The sequence below is a fragment of the Zosterops lateralis genome (assembly GCF_965231275.1).
Source record: "Zosterops lateralis genome assembly, contig: HAP1_HAP1_SCAFFOLD_49, whole genome shotgun sequence".
Classification (NCBI taxonomy): domain Eukaryota; kingdom Metazoa; phylum Chordata; class Aves; order Passeriformes; family Zosteropidae; genus Zosterops; species Zosterops lateralis.
This window is the reverse complement of record NW_028154614.1, coordinates 435,799-456,632: the sequence shown is the minus strand read 5'-3', so window position 1 is coordinate 456,632 and position 20,834 is coordinate 435,799. Positions and strand designations below refer to the sequence as shown.

The 20,834-nt window shown below is 46.9% G+C and overlaps 1 protein-coding gene and 1 pseudogene across 2 annotated transcripts in view; one reads left to right on the top strand and one right to left on the bottom strand.

Annotated features, from left to right (window-relative positions):
* Positions 1–20,834, top strand: part of LOC310923362 (serine/threonine-protein kinase PAK 3-like) — a 288,333-nt gene that overhangs the window by 129,096 nt on the left and 138,403 nt on the right. The gene's annotated exons all lie outside the window — the stretch shown is intronic.
* Positions 1–20,834, bottom strand: part of LOC310923348 — a 45,162-nt pseudogene that overhangs the window by 965 nt on the left and 23,363 nt on the right. The window lies entirely within an intron of this gene.

The window sequence follows — 20,834 nt, the reverse complement described above, 5'->3', positions numbered from 1 at the left end:
TAGATTGGAAACTGCTAGCACAGCTCCGTGCCACCGTAGCTCAGTTTGGGGTCACCAGCGAGCCCGCAAAACAGATGTTAGATTATCTTTTTAATTCTACGGTCTTGTTGCCCGGAGATATTAAAGGCATAGCTCGTTTAATATATACCCCCCACCAGAAAATACTTTTTGAGGCGCGCTGGAAAGAGGAAGCAGCCGCTTCTGTTGCTTTGCCGCGCCCTGCGGGAGATCCTCTTCAGGGAATTACATTAGATGAGCTCATGGGCGATGGTAACCACATTCCTTTAGAACAGCAGGCTGCGTTAGGACCGGAAAAGCTTAGAGAGGCTATGACGGTTGCAAAAAGAGCCATGGATAAAGTTCGGGATCCGGGAGGTCTCCCCATCTATATGGGAATTAAACAAGGTCGCGAGGAACCTCTTGGTGCATTTGTAGATAAGATTATGACTGCTTTATCCAAAGCAGGCGTTGCTGATCACATGCGTGATGCAATCCTGAAACAATGTGTTATTCAGAACGGAAATTCATCCACCCGGTCCCTTATCTCGACTGCACCAGGAGATTGGACTGTTCCTGACTTGTTAGACAAGGCTGCAGCACTCCCGGCTGGCAGTCAAGTTTTTATGATACAGGCATTAGAAAAAATAGGGGAAAAGATAAGTGAAGGTCTGAATAATCAGGCACAGGCTCATCAACAGGTATTAGCTGCCCTTGCACCCCTTCAGGCCCCAGCAGTGCAGCGCCGTCCAGCTCCCACAGGAGCTCGGATGAAGTGTTTTCGATGTGGACGTACCAGACACATACGTCAGGAGTGCACCGCGACACAAGGCGACAATGGACTGGTATCTTCTTAATTCTTCAGAACTTGCGGAAGCCCTGCTTAATGCTCCTAGCCACATCACCTCAGCACCGCTGGCCCCGAAGCATTTGCAATAGTTAGGACAATGGCAGTGGATTGTTAAACCTCTTCGGGAGGATAAGCCTATCCCGAATGCGCTTACTGTTTTCACTGATGCTGGACGACGATCACGAAAAGCAGCTGTCACATGGAAAATCCAAGAACAGTGGTATCATCACATTATTCAGGCCACTCCACAAGACAACCTGCAAACCTTGGAATTAGTGGCGGTCATTTGGGCCTTTCAAACTTTTGCACAGCCCGTAAATGTTATCTCAGATTCAATGTATACTGTTGGAGTTGCGTCAAGAATAGAAGATGCGAGCATCAAGGAAGTCAACAACCCACAGCTAGGAAAACTCTTCATGCAGCTACAGAGAACACTACAGAATCGACAGCACCCATACTCCATACTACACATCCGAAGCCATAAACTGGAAGAAGGTTTAGGAGAAGGCAATGCCAGGGCAGATAAACTAGTAGCAATACAACAACCAGCTCCTCTCCCGCGCACAACGGCAGCACGAGAAAGTCACAGCATTTTTCATCAGAATGCCAAAAGACTTGCTCGCGAGTTTAAAATTTCACTTAACGAAGCTCGAGCAATAGTAAAAGCATGTCCCACTTGTAGTTTCCACAATGGAGGCCAAGGAATTGGCCTAGGAGTCAACCCCAGAGGTTTGGAGTCTAATCAATTATGGCAGATGGATGTAACTCATTTTGCAGCATTTGGGAAACTGAAGTATATTCACGTTACAATTGACACCTATAGTCATTACATTTGAGCAACCGCACAGTCAGGAGAACAAGCAAAGCACGTTGAGAGACACCTGCATAGCTGTATTGCAGTTATGGGTGTTCCTAAAGAAATCAAAACAGACAATGGGCCTGCCTATGCCAGTCAGAGATTTGCAAAATTAGTTAGTTTTTGGAACATTAAACATGTTAGGGGAATCCCTAATGTCCCTACAGGTCAGGCAGTAGTAGAACGAGCCAATGGCACCCTGAAGCGGTACTTAGAAAAATATACCGATCTACACGTTCCAGCAGAAAGATTGCTTAGGGCTTTGTTTGTATTAAATCATCTTTGCCTGTTTGCTGACAGGGATGTGCCCCCTGTCATGATGCATTTTCAGAAAGACCCCGCACCTGTCCCTCCTGTATATGTTACATATAAAGACCCTAAAACTGGTGTGTGGCAAAGCCCTGCTCAGGTTCTTTACTGGGGAAGAGGTTATGTATGTGTTTCCACCCCTACAGGCTCTCAATGGATTCCTGCTAGATGGACGCGTCCTGCAAATCCACAAAAGCGGTCCGGAAGAAAGAAAGCGTCACAAACTTCAGATAACGCTTGCACCATTGCTGCTAACAATACAGAAGCAGTTTGGGATCTCCTTCCACATCAAATCTGAGGAGGACGTGCAGCTCCACGTCATTCCCCTGTTGCATGAACTTAAAAAATAACTCTGAGTCCATCCATGCCAAGATAAAACAATTGCAGCAACATACCGCACTGTTATGCAGAGATGATACATTTTTTGGACTTAATCTTGGAGATTGGGGACTTACTGGATGGCTTAAGGGTTTGGTTCAATTTATACTTGTAGGAATAGTTATTCTGTTTATGTTATTGTTACTTTTGCCTTGTATTTTGCAATGTTTGCAGCGCATGTTAATGTCAGCATTTACATCAAAAAATGTTGCCTTACTTGCTGTAAAAGAAAACGGGGGAGATGTAGAGAGCCTGACTGAAGAATGGCTGCGTTCCAAAGGACATATACTATGCGGCTAGTAAAAGTTTAAAAGGTCAAAGTGTCATTGAGGCAGATCTGGTTTAGTTAACAAAATGCAGAAGCTTCCTGAGGAATGTAGAGTAAGCCATAAAGATAAGGATAACACTAACAGTGGGATTAGTACTTAGCAACGTGTGCGTCATTGGCTGAGAGCCAGTAAGGAGCTATACTTTTGCAATATGTATGAGCTAGTTATGAAGTGTATAAAAATGTAAGACAAATTGTAATAAAACGAGATATGCTGACCATGAAAGCATGAGGCATGTCTACCACGGCTCAATAAATCCCTTACACAAACTCATTCTAAACTAGGCCAGAGTCTGCACAGGCTGTAAAACTTTGTCCAAGAATCAGGATAAATATTCAATCAGTTCATCCGTTCCAGTAGAAACAACAATTCATAGCAGGGAGAAGAGAGTAAAAATCTCTGCACTTAGCAGTTAGGGCAGAGAGCTTGGAAAGAAAATCATGGACAACAGTCCTTGTTTCTGGGACTGGGTTTTTTTTTCTTCAGCCATGATTCCTGTTCTTCCTCACCTGCTGAAATTTATTTGGAGACACCATTTTACTATATGAAAAAACATAATTTTCAATTTTGAAGAGTCTGATCCTGTAGATGTGTGTTATATGTGATCTGAGACAATCTCAGATCAAGACTCTCCTGGGACCTTGAGGCAGGATAATCTTGTCTGTTCAGCTGGCACATCCAATAGATGCTGAGCTTCCCAAGCCTGTGATGGTCTTGCCTTCAGCAAAGGGGCAACAAATTATCTTGCATGCAACCAAGACTAAGAGCTGCCTGAGAGCAGCGAGTTAGCTCTAAGTCTGCACACCCCAGCTTGTATTCTAGTCACTTGTTCATCCATATTCTCATGCCTAAAGATCTCACCATGACAACAAAATATATAATAACCTGCATTTTCAAATTTCTTTGTGACTTCCATCGGGTCAAAAAGTAGTAATAAAGAATCACCTAAAAATAAAACAAAGGTTTTCTCATTCTGACCCCAGAAGCCATGACTGCTCAAGAACAAACTTCCCTTGAGTGGTTTTAAATTGCTTGCTCTCCTCAGACTGATACACAGAATGTTACCAACTGTAACACTACTCTGAAAATGGATCCAAATAAATACAAGTTGTGAATCCGCTCAGTTTACAAATGAAAGGATTTTTTTTTTCGTTTCCAGAGACCAGTCCACCACCCTGCTTCTAAGGCTTCTAAAGCAGCAGGTTAGACTCTTCTTTGACATCTACCCTCAAGCACCTATGCAGAAAACCCACCTTTTATGGATATCTCTGCAACCCACATTAAGATGAGTGACACTAAAAGCATCAATTGCCTTCAGAAATCAGGAGAATGATGTTTCTTTTTTTTTTAAAAAAAAAAAAGTCATTTCGGAAAGCACACCCGTTGCTTGGCTGACCTTTTTCTCTCTATTCATGTCCTCCTAAACCTTGAAGCAGTTTCCAGAACACATTTCCCACTGCTGAAAGGTAAACCCCCTATTAATTTCAAACAATACACGGCTGTATTTACCCAAGACCTAAATAGGTGGGACTCCAGAGACACAGTGCGGCACTCCCACCCTGTAACAGGATCAATCAGGTTTATCCACAGACCAGGGTCTGTGAAACGAGTGAAAATTTCTGTGGTAGTTGTGCTACTGGGTACAGTTCCTGGGCTCTGGTGGTCTGTGGGAGCTCTCTGGTGTTCTGTCCAGAAACACAAAAATACTTTCCCTGAGGCTTTCCTGTGCATAACTCTTCTTGCCTGACAGTGCCACTTTCAGCAAGCAGAACTGACAACCATGGGCAGTACTTATGCTGTGTCTGCCTAAGTGCACCGAACAAAAGTACAGGCACAGGAATTATACACAGAATAAAAGTAAAAATCTGTTTCCTTACACACGAGACTGCAGTGCAATTACATCTATTCAGAATTTTGTTTTAGCAGCATCAATGTGGACTACTGCATATTCCCACTTCTAGAAAGTCACATTTTATGTCCCTACTTTAAAAAACCTTGCAAAGGAAATATCAAAGATTGCTTTTTGCAACTCCTATCTGTAAGAAGACTAAGAACAAGCCTAACTAGTTTTCAGAAAGAACAGAAAATCCAGCATTAATCATCTACCAAGATCCAACATTTCAACATTTTCTCATTAATTCATGCGCTTGTCTGCCCACCTACTTAAAAACCCGAAATATTTCAACACATAATGAATAAATCACAGGAAGAAATGTAATGAAGTATGAAAGTAAAGTGGAATTCAAATACGTCATCCATCAGTTACTACCTTCACCATAGATGTGGACAGGTGTTAAGAACTAAGCATAGAGCAGCATGAGATTCCTCCTGCTTCTCATTCCTTCTATGGCAATTCTGAAATCCTTTTCTACATTCAGGAGAAAATGCTGCAATACTATTATTGTTCTGTGTTTTATGCACACTGATATAGCTCATTCATTCCCGCTGAGTTTCAGTTAAGGCATTGCCAGCCTTGCAGAGAATACAGGAACAGTTTTGCTTCAAATGTCCATGGATTTACAAACTGTTTTACCCTCAGTAGTCAAACATACAGAAAATTTAAAAAAAACCTTTGCATTTTTTTTGTCTCTGAAGAAAATTTGTGATCAGCTTCCATTTGCCTAGCTTTCACCCCCTTGCCAGCTTCTCTTTAGCATTCTGCAAAATCCTGACTGCAGCATGATGACTAGGGAAAGGCGTCGGACCGACATGACAGAGCAAGGAAGCCAGAGAAAAGAACAGCACACTATTTTTCCTTGTCATCTCCGAGGGAACAAGTGAACAAGTTGTGCTGGCTTTACTCCACAGACACCAAGAAGCAGCCAAGGCCACCTCCGTTTAAGGGGGAGCTCCCCATCACTGTGCACTCTTGTGAACAACAGAGGACAGGCAAATAAAGGCCAAAAATGCAATGCCCAAATAATTTAAGGCAGTGTAAACATTACAAGGTTGTACAAGTAGACAATAAAAGATGACAACTGATTTAAAGCATCAACCACTAAAGCCAGCCTCTTTAAACAAAAATTAGATTTATTATCAGACAATTAGAGCAAATACTTTCAGATTGGATCTGTGGACAAAGGATTTTGTTTTGAGAAGAAAGCACTGTATATTCTTTTCTTTTTGCTGTCAGACTGTAAAAACATTGACTACCCTTAATTCACTTGCTTTTACAATAGCATAGTCATTCATTCCTCACCACACCCATATATACTTTATCTTCTATTCATACTCAAAAGCTAAAGTCACATAAAAAGTTCTATATGACACCTCTAAGGAAAGCAGCACTAACCTTAAGAGTATTAAAAAGGAAAATAAGCGTGATCATTTTTCTAGTTAACATCTATCTCCATTTACAAAATCAGTTTACATTTAAAAACTCAAAAGGAGTGTGTATCTCTGAGGAACAACTTGTATCCACACCAGTGGAGAGGGGTGCACATCAACATTAGTACTTTTACTTGTATCAGTTTTTGAAGCACTGCCTACTTGTCTGTACTCAACATGCTTCTGGTTCACATTGTGGAAGTTCCCTGCACATGGCAGCTTGAATATTTTTAGATGGGACTGAGCTTCCATAGTTACTCCAGGGAATTTCATGAATATTCAGTATACAGGACCAAAAGAATGCTACATCATATTAAAACTCCAACTTACACAGCATGGGAAAAAATACATTTCACAGTAAGTGTTTCACATTACAGGTCCACCTTAATTGCACTGCTCCATCTGCTGCTGTGGACATACTTATCTGCCTGAAATTATTGGAGGGGGGAAGCTAAGCTTTCTAAAGTGGCCCCCTTTTTTTTTTTTTTTTTTTTTTTGCCTTGACTAGATTTATGGACTCAAGTATTGTTTTTAAAATGAAGCTTGATTCGTGATTCTAAATACCAACTCTGAGTTATTATATCCTTTTTAAAGGTTATCTATAAAAATATCAATAAAACTTGAAGTTTTAAACTCTGTTTCACCACATTCAGAGGGAAAGCCATGGCAAAAACAGGACAAAAGTTAGTGCTTGATACGAAGCTGACGGGAGCTACTGTAAGTGCTCTTCTGAGAAGTGCCCCAATAGGACATCCCTTTCAAGGCCTTCAAAAAGTTCAGAAATGAAGGTGCTTGAGCCAGCAGGTGTAAGCAATTAAACTTTTATTCATGATCCTTTACATATGACTAAAAATGTTCACCACAAAATGCAAACTTGTACTTGTATTCAGCAGTGAAAACAGTCACCTCTTCATAGTAAAGCACCATAGCACATCACAGAAGAGTCAGAAATAGATTTCATTTGTCAATTTTTCTCCACACAATGTACTTGACAAAGTTGAAGATTTTATCGAAGGCTAAAAGTTCCAGAACAAATTCTATAGTCACCTGAGTGTTTGGCAGGAACAGTACTATTCAGTAGCAGTTACTTTTTTCTGCCTTTTTTGTAAAAAAGAGCTATTTTTCACGAAAATGAGACAGACACAATTGGGCCAAACATTGAGATGTATATTTCACCTGCATTTTTCAATGGGAGACAAACAGAACAGTTTGCTAGTAGGAGTACCTACAACAACTATAAGAGCAGTTGCCAAAAAAATGGAAAAAAACCTCCAGCTCATTACAGCTGATTGGTAGGGCCAACCCACTTCCAGGCACCTATAACTCCATTCAGTTTTATTCATTACGTTTAACTTGCATTTCATTCATACTACATTTAAAAAGACAACATGATTTTTTTTTTTTTAAGTTAAGTTGTGTACATGTACACAGTTTTGGTAGTCTTTTAAAGCTGTAAAATGTATACATAAAGAGAGTCTAATGACCCTATTACAGATTAAAGAGAAATAACCAGAATCAGTGTTACATACAAAATAATATTCTACCACAGAAACCAATACAGTTATCAAATAATTAATTAGAGAATAAAAGTGTTATACAAAAAGAGAAATGGTGCCTTTTTATCACTTCACAGCAGCATATAAGAAGGCAACGTTAAGAAAAGTGCACAGCAGAAAAAGAATTGTTTTGTTTTCCGAAACACTTGAATTTTTCTTCAGATGTCAGGCTTCTGTCCATGAACACATTGGGTTAGGATTGTTTATATTTTCTCCCAGAGAATGTATTCTCTTCTTGCATGAATTCTCAGTAAGGCGCTTACTCTGACATGTAGGAACGATACATCAGGGCCACGATAATCGCTGCTATTGCTGGGATCACCCAGTTGGACCATGAACTAAAGGGAAGTTTTTGAAAAAGCAGATTAGGAAGTGAGAACCAACAAGTTATAAAAACAAACAAACAGAAAAGTCATTGCTTAAAGAGGTCCTTCCTCCCCACTTCAACAAATACTTCAAATTCAGGGCAACAGAACACCTGGATTAGCCAGTAATACTCCAGACAAGGGAAGAAGCTTGTACAGTAAGGCTTTGTACTGGAGCTTACAAGAAGTTTGCTTACTAGAGAAGAGTAAAACCCTAGGCACATTTAAAGTCACGGTGTGCTGACCAGAATGTCATTCATTCAAAACCCATTTAAGTAGCAGCATCACAATGACACTTCTAAGCACTCAAACTCCCCACCCAGAGGGTCACAGAAGAGTCCTCTGAGGTTTCAGCAGTAGGCAATTGTCAGCAGGATATAACTTTAGAAAGTTTATTCAGTGGTTTTCCAAGCTGTTTTTCAACCCCCTCCCAATTCTGATAGATCTTCCTTCTTCTACACAGAATCCTCTTAGACTTCCCTCAGATGCAACAGTGGTAGCAAATTTTAAAAGCAAGGCATCCATGTCAGTAAAATAGTTGGCAATGGCTTTAAGAGTCTTCCCTTCACGTGGCAGACTCCAGAAATAAAGGCCTGTGCAAAACAAATCATTTGGTAGATACTGACACCCGTCAATATGAGCAATCACTTCACCTTGCAGGCTACAGCTATCTGTAGAGATCTATGCAGTTTCAGGAACTAGTTAATCACTGCATAGTTTGGCCATTGGCTGGATTTATAACCGCTGCTCCAACACTGCAGTTTTTTTATAGCTGACTTCATCCAAAGCCTCCTTGCCTATCCAGGCTGGGCATTTGCCTCGTCGACTCATCTTTTGGCACACAGGGACAGTCTGTTCCTGTGCCCTCAAAATCTCTGTTTTGAAGAACACCCAGCTTTCCTGAACTCCTTTGTTCTTAAGGGCTGCTTCCCAAGGAACTCTCTGAATAAGTCTCCTTTATAGGCCAAAGTCTTCCCTCTGGAAGTCCAATGAAAGAGTCTTATTGATGTAGCTCCTGATTTCACCAAATATCAAGAACTCTGTAATTTCATGATCACTGCCCCAGTCGTCCTCAAACCACCACATCACCCAGATATGGTCCCAAACTTAAGGAGATTCCAGGAATTTTGGGGGGAAAATCTAGGAAAAATTGTTGGGAATGACAACTAAGAAAAATCTGGGGAAAATGGCCAAAATCTGCCCAAAAATCACATGGAAAGTGGCTGCAAGAGGCCCAAAATCTGCACTAAAACATCTAAAATGTGCACTTAAACACCCAAAATCTGCACTTTAACACCCAAAAATGTCCCCAAACTCTGGGAGATTCCTGGGATTTCTGGGAGAAAAGCTGGAAAAAATCTTGGGATACACAGAGGAAGAAATCTGAGGAAAATCTTAGATACAATGGCCAAAATCCGCTCAAATCCATGTCACAGAGCCACAGAGTAGCTGTGATGTCACAAAGGGGCTGTGTGACAGCATAGAGTGGGTTGTGTGAGGTCACAGATTGGGCTATAACATCACAGAATTTGTTGTGTGAGGTCATCAGGCAGCTACAGCATCACACAGGGGAGTGTGTGACATTGCAGAGCAAGATGTGACATTTTGCTGTGGCTTTATGACATCATAGAGAGGGCTGTGAGGTCATAGAGTGTGCTGTGACATTACAGGGTGGCTGCATGACATCACTGAGTGAGCTGTGTGACATCACTGAATGGGTTGTGACATCACAGAGCTAGCTGTGACTTCATAGAAGGTGAGTCTGTGACATCAGAAAGTGGGTTGTGATAACATAAAGATGTAACTCTAGAAAAAGAAACAGGAAATGTCCCAGTGAAAAAATGGACAAATAGGGAAAAAAAAGTCTGAGATTGTAAAAAGTTACATTCTGAAGCTTCTGGAGCAGAAAAGAGGGAGTTTATTGCTTCTGCAAAGATCCAGGCATCATTTTCCTCAGGGGATCCTTGATCCCCTGGTTCCTCAGGCTGTAGATGAGGGGGTTCAGGGCTGGAGGCACCACTGAGTAGAAAACTGAAAGGGCCAGAATCCAGAACTGAAAGGGCCAGGAGACAGATGGGAGCTTCAGGTAGGAAAACATGGAAGTGCTGAGGAAAAGGGAGACCATGGCCAGGTGAGGGAGGCAGGTGGAAAAGGCTTTGTGCTGTCCCTGCTCAGAGGAGATCCTCAGCACAGCCCTGAAGATCTGCACATAGGAGAAAACAATGAACACAAAACAGCCAAGTACTAAATAGGCACTAATTGCAAGAAGGCCCAGTTTGCTAAAGCAGGAGTGTGAGCAGGGGCGCTTGAGGATGTGTGGAATTTCACAGAAGAACCCATGGCACAGGGGCAGGGAAAATGTATTGGCTGTGTGCAGCAGTGAATAGAGAAAGGCACTGGCCCAGGCAGCTGCTGCCATGTGGGCACAAGCTCTGCTGCCCAGGAGGGTCCCGTAGTGCAGGGGTTTGCAGATGGACACATAGCCGTCAGAGCACATGATGGTCAGCAGGAAATACTCTGTTATAGTGAATAAAACAAACAAAAAAAAAAAAATACTTGAGCAGCACATCCTGTGTAGGAGATGGTCCTTGATGTCCCAGAGGGAATTGTGCCGCGTGTCTGCCAATGCCAGCAGGAGGAAGAGGCTGATGGAGCTGCTGTTGGACATTTGCTATGGCTGGACATGGGAACCTGTCAATGGCTAAGGGACAGTGACAAGTCAGGACAGGGTGCTTTGAGCCCAGCCTAGGCCATTTCCTGTAGACTGTCCTGCTGGTGTTGGTGTTTTTGGTGCTGACCCTGACTGCTGACAAAACAGCAACACATTCACTTCAGAGCTGGACTGGGTTGAGGCACAAGATGGCGGATGGGGCGGAGGGAGCCACACACAAGATGGCGGATGGGGCTGAGGCAGCCACACACAAGATGGCGGAAGTCGCCGAGGCAGACACACACAAGATGGCAAATGAGCCTGAGGCAGACACACACAAAATGGTGGATGGGGCTGAGGCAGACACACACAAGATGGCGGATGAGCCTGAGGCAGACACACACAAGATGGCGGATGGGGCTGAGGCAGACACATACAAGATGGCGGCCAGAGCTGAGGTAGCCATACACAAGATGGCGGATGGGGCTGAGGCAGACACACACAAGATGGCGGATGGGGCTGAGGCAGACACACACAAGATGGCGGATGGGGCTGAGGCAGACACACACACGATGGCGGATGGGGCTGAGGCGGGGCCTCCCAGCACGGTCTGCGGCCCCTGCCAGCCCAGCTCCAGCCCGGGAGCCACGCGGGGCAGCGAGAGTCCTTCCCTTCAGCCCTTTGTTGAACAGGACATTAACAGACACCCGGGAAATGGGCACGATGTGGCACATTTGCTCTGTGCACACAAACATAGACCAGCCAGTTTGGAATGTCAGCTGGCAGTATTTTGATGTCAAGGCAATTCAAATTGGTGAAAATAGGAAAAAACTGCAGGCACTGAACATTTTAAAATAATGGCTTTTATTGTTTCTTCAAAAGAGGGCCAAAAGCATTTCCTGTGCAGATGGACTCTGTTTAGCATCAAGAAGCATCACAAGTGGTTTGGTCCAGGCAGGAGTCACAGTGACTGTGAGGGGATGAAAACGGAGATGGATCTGCTGGAGGCGGATGGTGCAGTGGCTGCTCACCCGCAATGTGTATCCCTCAGGGGACCTATTTCTTTAGAACACCATGAAGACTACAGAGAACTGAAATACAAACCAAAACTGCAGCAGGAAGCCCAGTGCACTTTAGGTTGTTCTCCATGAGACTCTTCAAGCTGAGCACGGCCATTCTGTTCAGCAGACGCACAGGCAGGGGCTCCTTGGAGCGCTGCTCTGGCACCCGTTCTTTGGAGTAGGGGATTGCAGGGGAAAACAAGAGAAGCCCATCCACTACTGAAGAGGAGCAGTCACTGACAGGAACCAGTGGGTTAAGAAATGTGAGGGGAAAAAAGGCAGAAATTGTGAGGTGACAAGTGTGAGAAATGGGAGTGGAAAAAGGAGAGGAAGGTGAGAGGAGGAAAAGGCAGGAAATACAGTGGGAAAATTCTAAGAAACGTGAGTGGAAAAGGGTGAGAAACAACAGGGAAAAAATGGAGGGAAATGTGAGGGGAAGAGAGTGAGAAAATTTAGTGGCAAAGAGAGAGAAACAGGCAGGAAATGTGAGGGGAACATTGTGAGAATCCTGAGGGGAAAAGAGTGAGAACCAGATGGCAGAGAAAGGCAGAAAACAAGAGGGGGGGGGAAAAGGGTGGGAAATCTGATGGGAAAAGTTTCAGAAAACAGGAGTGAAAAAAGGCCACAAATGCAAGAGGAAAAGTATAAAGAACATGAGGGGGAAAGAATGATAAAAGTGAGGGGGAAAGTGTGAGAGATGTCACAGGAAAATTTTAGAATCATGAGGACAAAAGTGAGAAACACGAGGAGAAAACTTGAAGAAAAATGACTGAGAAAAGGAGAGAAACGTGAGGGGAGAAAAGGGAAGGATAAGTGAGGGAAAAATTGTGAGAAACATGAGGAAAGAAACAAAAGCAGGAAACAGTGGGAAGGTGGGGAAATGTGAGAGGTAAAGTGTGAGGAAAAGGAGCTGAAAAGGGTGGGGAAAATGAGTAAAATTTGGGAGGGAAACATGAGAGGAAAACTGTGAGACTCGAGAGGGGGAAGGGGTGGGAATGTGAGAGGGAAAAGAGCAGGAAATGTGAAGAAAGAAAAGGAGAGAAGGCAGTATTGGCATAGGAGCTGAAATAATTCCTAAGACATTCCCCCATGCATTTGCCCATTGATTGCACAAGCCCAGGGCTTCTCTGTATGTCCGTCTCCACCTGTGCCTTGATTCCTGTTTGGAAGCAGTAGAAGTGGCAGGATGTGCCCAGCAGCAGGAGCTGCTCCAAGCTGGGAAGGCGCCAGGTGGTGCTGATTTCCAGAGGCTTCTGTGTGCCAGGTGAGGCCAAGGCAGGAGTGGGTTGAAAGGTGCTGGTGCTGCTGCTCCTCTGTGCCAGAGAGCCCCGGCTGGGCAGGGCACGGCGCCCACTGCACTGCGGGCTCTTTCTCCTGCCACAGCTGGGCACAGCTGGCAACAAATCCCCATGACTTGTGGGGAAACCAAGGGCTTTGTGGAGGCTGCATTGCTCTGCACACACCCGGGCCAGCTGCAGCACAGAGCTTTGGCCCTCAAAAAGGTAACCCCGAGGGAAACAGCTGGAAAAGGTTTAATTTTCACCTTGCAATAGAAGCGACCCAAATGCAAGTCATTAAGCAGGGCCCAATCCCTGGTGCCAGCTCAGTGGGAGAAAGGAGGCATGACTTTATTTCAGTGCTGGGTGCATGGGGAATCACTTTTCTAACACAGGTGCTCACTCAGAAATCTCACTTGCTAATTTGTAACCATGGAAAGAAGACCTACTCATTACTTTGCTGAAACTCACAGGCTAAACATTCTCTCCAATTAGTTGACATATTTAAATCACTTCTCAGAAGTTACTGACAGGAGAGTAGGGCTCTCTTGAGGGTCTCTGGTGGTAATTTGGGGAACATCCCATTCCTCCAATTCTCCTCTGATGCTCAAGAGCCTCCTACAACCACTTTCTTCCCCTACTAGTAGTTTTCCAGCTTCCTTCTTAGGAGGACTACTCTATTCTCAAGGCTAAGGTAGCCACTTGCACACATCCATCACTGCACTGGGGGAATAGAGGGCTCAACACTGTTAATGCAATGGGAATTCATGATTTTTTACAGTTCAGCGTTTTCTCAACACCTTCCTTCTCTGGGAATTGCTCACAAGCATTTCCTCAATTTACTGTGAAAGTATTTTTGCTTTCTGAAACCACCTGTGTCTTTCCTTCAGCAATTCAGAAAGAAAACACCAATTGCCTCCTGAAACCCTTCTGTTCCCTTCCAAATCAGTTCACTGCTCAAGCACAAGGCACAGGCACATCCCCGAGTCCCTCAGTGAGATAGAAGGTAATATTTTGCTGCACCTGAGAGGGTATTAAAAAAAAAAGAAACAAAGTAGTTGGTCCTGGGTGTTGTTACTTAGGGTTTGTGTTTGTTCTGGTTAATTTGTTGGGTGTTGCTGTGAGCTGGGAGAGGGGCCAGGTTGAAGACCAGACCAAAAGTGAAGTAGGATAAGAGGGGAGGGGACAAAAAAGGAGGCAGTGGGGAGAGAATATAAGTTCCCTAGTACCCAGCCAAAGGGAAAGGGACACAGTTCACCCTGGGCGGGGCAAGGCAATAAAAAGCAGCATTCTGTGTGAGTGTGTGTTGTGTGTATATTTGGCTCTTGGGAGAGCGAGATACACACCCAGCTCAGGTGAATCCTTACTAAGAAACAGTTCTCTTTTGCTTGGATGACTTTGTCCCCATTTAATTTCATCCAAGAGTTGGCTCCTTTCTAACACCTCTCTCCCAGCAGCTCAGGGCTGTGTTGCACAGCGCTTGCTGTGTGCCAGAGAGCACAAAGCGGGCTGGGCTGGTGCCCCTGAATATTTCTGCAGAGCACTCTGCATTTCACCCCTTTGCTCTGGCCCTGGAGTGCAGAGCTCCAGGAGTGCAGGCGCTTCCTGGCAGAGCTGTGTGAGGCCCTTTTGTGCTGCAGATGTGACCTGCCAAGCTGTCCCTGCCTCCCGCTGGCCTCGGTTCCCCCGGGAGGCAGAAGCGCCGTGCCTGAAGGACGCTGCCCTGTGCTGGAGCCTGCGGAGCAGCCCGGCTCCCTCCCTGTGCCCAGAGTGCTGCACACACTGCTCACCTTTGCCAGGAGTGCCAGGGCAGGCGGCACAAGAGTAGGAATCCTCAGGCAGGCCTGCAGCCCTGGGCTGTGCTGTGCCTTTCTCTCCTCCTGTGCAGACTGCGGGCGGCCAATGCCACCAGTCTGTGCTGTGCCCGGCACGGCTGCGCTTCCCCTCGGGAGCAGCCGGCTGCCAGCTGGGCTCTGAGAGCGCAGCATTCGCCCACGGCCACCAAGAGGCCCCCAGGGCCGGGCTGCTGCCTCTTGCAGCTCCAAGGGCCTCCTTCCAGCCTGCCCCTGCCCAGGCTCAGGCTGCTCCGGGCTCTGCCAGGGCTCTGCTGGGGCTCCAGCCTGGCCAAGGCGGGGCCTGCTCTCACCTGGCGCCCGCTGACAGCTCTGCACCAGCTCTGCGCCTTTCCCAGCAGCCTCCCTGACCTTGCTGCTTTCTCACTGGGGCAAAACTCTCCTCCAGACACAGAGACTGCACTTAGGGATACAAATCCAAGTGGCAGGAACTCAAATACTCTCCAGTCAGAGCTCAAGGCCTGCAGATGCACAGGGTGTTTGGGCTGCCCCACTCGTCCTTTGGTTCTGCCTGCAAATGCCACTGCCCTTTCTGCCTCAAACACAAGTGCCACAGCTGGGTAAAACCCAGCCAGTGGGCCACATTCCAAAGGCACTGTGGTCTGGAGAGGATGACTGAAGAAGAGTCTTCACCACTTTCCAACTGCACCAAAGAAGCCCTCAATGTCATTTTCCACCTCTAAGTTCAGGAGGAAATGTTGAGCTTTCTCAGAGGCTCAGAAGGAGGGGAATCTTTGCAAGGAGTTGAGATTTCACAAACTTTATTTGTTTACAATCAATGCTAATATCCTACGTTACTATCCTATGCAACAATCCAACACTTGAATCCTAACTAAAATTACTAACTACTGTCTTACACTAATCCTCTCTGGACTGGTGATGGAGCAAACAGTTCTAATGTCGGTGTCTCATCCTTCTCTGTGCCTTCCACTCCTTCACGGTCATGATTAGATGCACCAGGCTGGATGTCGGCTTAGCCAGAGTTACAAATGGATGCTGCACAAAGGAAAAAAAAAACAATAATAAGCCAGTACTTTCCAACCTTAGAGCCTGAAAGTCAGGGGAATATTTTTTAAATGAAAAGAGAATTGATTCAGAGTAGGTCTAAGGACCTACAGCGGGGCAAGAATAGCACAGCTTGCTGCAAGAGCTGCTAAGTGCCCCAGCCCTGGAAAGATTTCAGGTCTGAGCATCCTGATCTCTTTCAAGATGCCCCTGCTCACTGCAGGGCCCTTGGACCAGATGAGCTTTCCAGGTCCCTGCCAGCCCAGCCCAGTCTAGGACTCCTGGCTGTTTGCATTTGAACAGCACCAAGAGTGGAGGTGAGGAGGAGGGGGCTCATCTGCTGCCTTGCACTTGAGTGGAGGAGGAGCCCATCCCTGGGACACTGTTTCCCTGCAGCCCCTTGGCATTTTACCTGCAGCAGCTCCTGGGCAGACCAGCGCCGCGCCTCGTCTGTCTGCAGGCAGCAGCTCAGGAAGTCCCGCAGCAAAGGGGAGAGGAGCTTGGGCTGCTGCAGCTCTGGGGTCCCTTTGGTGGCTATCAGGAGCTGAGCCTGGAGAAAAAGGAAACACCAGTCTCTCAGCTGCTTCTTTCACCTCTGGAACTGCTCTCCCACATCCCATTGTTCAAGCTGCACTCTGCAGTGGCAGTTTCTGCCGTGGCACAGAGGCAGAGATGACTTTCCTGGACCAGCAAAAACCCAAAGCCCGATGCAGCCACAGCTTTTCCAACATGCAGCAGATCTTGCCTTGGCAGCTGATTTCATTGACTGACCTTGTTAGTGGAAACTACATCAGCAAAAGCCCCTTTGCTTCTCTGAGGATTCACCTGACCAGCTTGGCAGGCTATTTGGAAGAGGGACTTTGCTCTACTAACTCACTCTACTATTTCCAAGGATTATTACATGCAAAGCATCTCTGCGGTGCTTGTTGGTCCCTAAAGCACAGCTGCCATCAAACAAAAGTCATCAAGCTTTTTGTTTGTTTCTTCTCTCCAAACCACTCTTTTAGAAACTTGGTTGGGTTTAAGTTTCTTCATTTCAGGAAAGGGAACAGCAGCTCTAAGATGGTTGTTTCCTGTTAGTAGGGCCATCTCTGTGGCCAAAAAAGCTGGAACGACTTCAAAGCAAAGCCAAATGTTGCCTGAGAAGGGAGATTGTTTGCCTGGGGTAAGGCTTGAGCTCCCCCAGTGATGCAACCAAAACTCCAGCAGATGCTGATGTGCTGCAGGGACATTTTCAGAAAGGGACCGTGGTGGAAGTAGTTCCAGCAGATGGCAATGGGATTTTGTCCAATGGCACACAGAAGGTGGGCTGGGGGAGAAAGACAGCAGGATCAGAGAGTATTTACACCTTACCGAGCGAGGAGTTTCATTATAATAAGGAGGTTCTCCTTCCACCATTTCAATTGTCACAATCCCAAAGGCCCAGATGTCAATTTTGGGGCCATATGGGTGACCTTTCACCAGCTCAGGTGCTCTCCACCAGTAACTGCCGACCTCTGAGCTGCGTCTACTCTGCTCAGGGGTGAGTAGAGCAGACAAGCCAAAATCAGCTGGGGAGAAAGCAAAAGACTGTTTTGATTTGAATCCTGTGCAATTAGGAAAGCAAGCAAAAGAATTGCCCAGTAGAAGTTGGAGAATGTGCTGTTGAATCTCCTGCAACAGTCCCTGCTCTGTTTCCTCAGGACTTTAGCCAAGGAAATATGGCATTGGCTACTTCAAAACTCCCCACATTTTTTACATTGCCTCCAGCAGTGGCTTTTGTTGCCCTGAAGCTTTAGACTTGTAGCTCCCTCTCTCTGGAAGGGACACACACAGAGCAATGCCACTCTGGACTGCTTGTTCCCTGCCATAGCTCTGTGCACGTTGCAACCATGTGGTCAGCTCACAGCAGGGCTCCCTGCACTGCCACCAGCACCATTTTTGGGGAGCTGGCAGTCACTCCAAAGCAGCCCCACACCCCCCCTATCCCTGGAATGCTGCACCTGACCAAGAATATACTGACCCAGCTTGACAGAGCCATCGGTCCTGAGGAGGATGTTGGGGCTCTTCAAGTCTCGGTGCATCACGTGGTGGGAGTGGAGGTAATTCAGTCCTTGGAGGCACTGAGAGAGAAACCAGAAACAGGAGGGCAAAAATCAGGGATGAGATTTCATCACACAAGAAAGGAAACAGCTCTCCAAGATTCCCTCTCCAGGGGAATGGGGAGGAATGGCAGAACACAGTGCCATTGAGAGGAAGAGCTTGCTGCTCCAACACTGGCAGAGCAGCACCCTTCTAAAGAAAGGCAGGTCAGCTTGTCAAAGAGCAACAGCAACTGCTGGTGTAGACTCTGCCCTGCAAACCAGCCAGGATGATGCTCCTGCAGTGGAGGTGCTCACAAGTCAAGAGCATTTTGGCTGCACTGCCAACCTTTTCAGCTGAGCACTGAGAGAAATGAGTCTCTCTTTTTTTCTTTGCTGTTCCTTTCAAATGCTGCCACCACCACCTTTGCTTTTACAGGCAAGGAATGCAGTGCAGGCCAAAGTTTAGAGAGGTAAGATGGAGAAGAGAAAATACAAGAGCCAGAGTGAGAATGCAACAGCAGGAGAGAAGAGGACAAGAACAGAGTGCAGTGAGTGCAGGGGCACTGGCAGGCAGTTCACGTGGGATGCTCTTGCTTGCCCAGAGCATTCCAGTGACACAGAAACCAAGCCTGGCCAATGGAATGTCTCCTGTTCTGAGCCCCTTTCTCAGACAGTCCTGCCCCAGCCCTGGGAAGCACAGCTGGGATCCCTGACTGACCTCCCGACTGACGATTCCAATCTCGTCTTCTGTCATCTCGAACGCCTTGACAGCGTCGAACAGAGTGCCTCCATCCATGAACAGCACTTGGAGCACGGACATGGAAATACTGAGAGGGACTGGGACCACACTGAGGGCTACTGGGAGTGACTGGGAGTGACTGGGAATGACTGGTGCATGCTGGGGGTAACTGGGATATACTGGGAATGCGTGAGATCATGCTGGAAGCAACTGGAACCACCCTGAGGACTCTGGGGTGACTGGGAATGAGCATGCTGAGGGCAGCTGGGATATACTGGGAGTGTCTGGAATGATTCTGGAGGGGACAACACTGGGAAAAACTGGGACCATGTTGGAGGAAACTGGGAGTGACTGTGTCTGTACTGGGGCCACTGAGATCCTACTGGAAGTTACGGGGACTATACTAGGGGCAACTGGGTGCCACTGGGATCATACTGGGTGGGACTGGGATGACACTAAAGGGGGACTGGGGTCATACTGGGAGTGACCAAGGGCAGGCTGAGGGCAGTTCAGACCATGTAGGGGGCAACTGGGATATACTGGGAGCAGCTGGAACTGCCCTGAGGGTGATCTGGAGTGGCTAAGGACAACTGGAATCATGCTGGAAGCAACTGGGAGGAAATGGGAGTGTCTGGAGCATGCTGGGGGCAACTGGGATGTACTGAGAGAGACTGGGAGTCACTGGGACCGTAGTGGGAGTGACTGGAACCATGGCAATGGCCTGGGCTGGGTGCTGTGGGGCCTCAGGGTGCACAGGGAGCACTGTGACCCTGCGGGGCCTGCTGGAACCAAGGGGACATTGTGACACTCTGGGCCCGCCCTGCCCGTGGGGTGTTGCAGGAGCCCCGGGGTGCCCAGGGCAGCAGAGCAGAGCCCCTGGCTCAGGGCTCTGTTTCCTCAGAGCTGGAGCCAAGGAAAGAACAGTGGCCCCTTAAAGAAACCCTCAAGTTTCATGCAATGGCTTTCATTTATTCCCTGGAAGTTTTCCATTGGAACTCCGTCCCTCTGGAAGGGACACACACAAACCAAAGCCCCTCCTGACACCCCTCTCTGGCCCTCTGGGCACGGGGCAGCTGCTCTCAGCTGGCAGCAGGGCTCCCTGCACTCCCACAAGCTCCACTCCTGGGGAACTGGCACCACGCAGGAGCAGCCCCAGAGCCCACAGCCCGGGAACGCTGCCCCTGACCAAAAACACCCACCCAGCCTGGCAGATCCATCCCTGCCCAGGAGGGTGCTGGAGCCTTTGACCTCCCTGGGGATGACCTGGCTGCAATGAAGGAAATCCAGGGCCTGCAGGCTCTGATAGAGGACAAAGAAAAAAGAGGGTCAAAATGAAAGACCTGAATTCATCCCAGAAAGAAAGGAAATAGCTCCAAGAGATTTCCTGTCCTAGGGAATGGTGAGTATAACAGAACATGGTGTGGCCAAGAGCAAGAGCTGCTGCTCCAACACCATTAGAGGAGCATCTTTCTAAGTGAAGGCAGATTAGGGTATTTTTTTGTTCTTATCACTTGTTTACCAGGGCCAGTGTGTCCAAGGCATGGGAAGCACCAGAGAGATCCCTCAGTGCCTGACTGACAGCTGCCATCTCTCCTTCAGCCACAACATCCTCTAAAGTGCCTCTGTCCACGTATTCCATGAGCAGCCACAGTTCCTCAAGGACAAGGGAGCTCAAAGATAAAATGCGTGGCCTGGAGATCAATGGGCACAGCTAAATCACCTCATGGAAAAGACTCCAGCTGAGTCTTTTTCCCAGGTTACTTGTAAATGAAAACAGAATCAAATGGAGAGACATTCCTTCAAGGCCAAACAGTCCTTGGAATCTGCACAGTCTGAATGGGAAAGGCACATCCCTGAAAAAGGAGATGTCTCAGATGGCAAGCAAGGGAGAAGGGCAGTTTAGCACCAGCAGGATAAATCTGGCAGCAGGACGCAGCCCATCAGCTGGTTCCCCATCCTAACTCATCAATGCCACCAGGAACTCCAGGAACAAGGCATGGCAACTTTCACAGTTCTCCATGGGAGAGAGTGAGGGGCAGGCAAGGCAAGGCGAAGGAGGTGTGTACAAGGCAAGGCAAGGCAGGGTCATGCCAGGCAAGGCAAAGGAGAGGAAGGCAAGGCCAGGCCAGGTATGGGTAGAGCAGGCAAGGAGACAAAAGGGTGGGCAAGACAAGGAAGTCAGTGGGGGCAGAGAAAGGGAGGGTGTGCAAGGGAAGAGA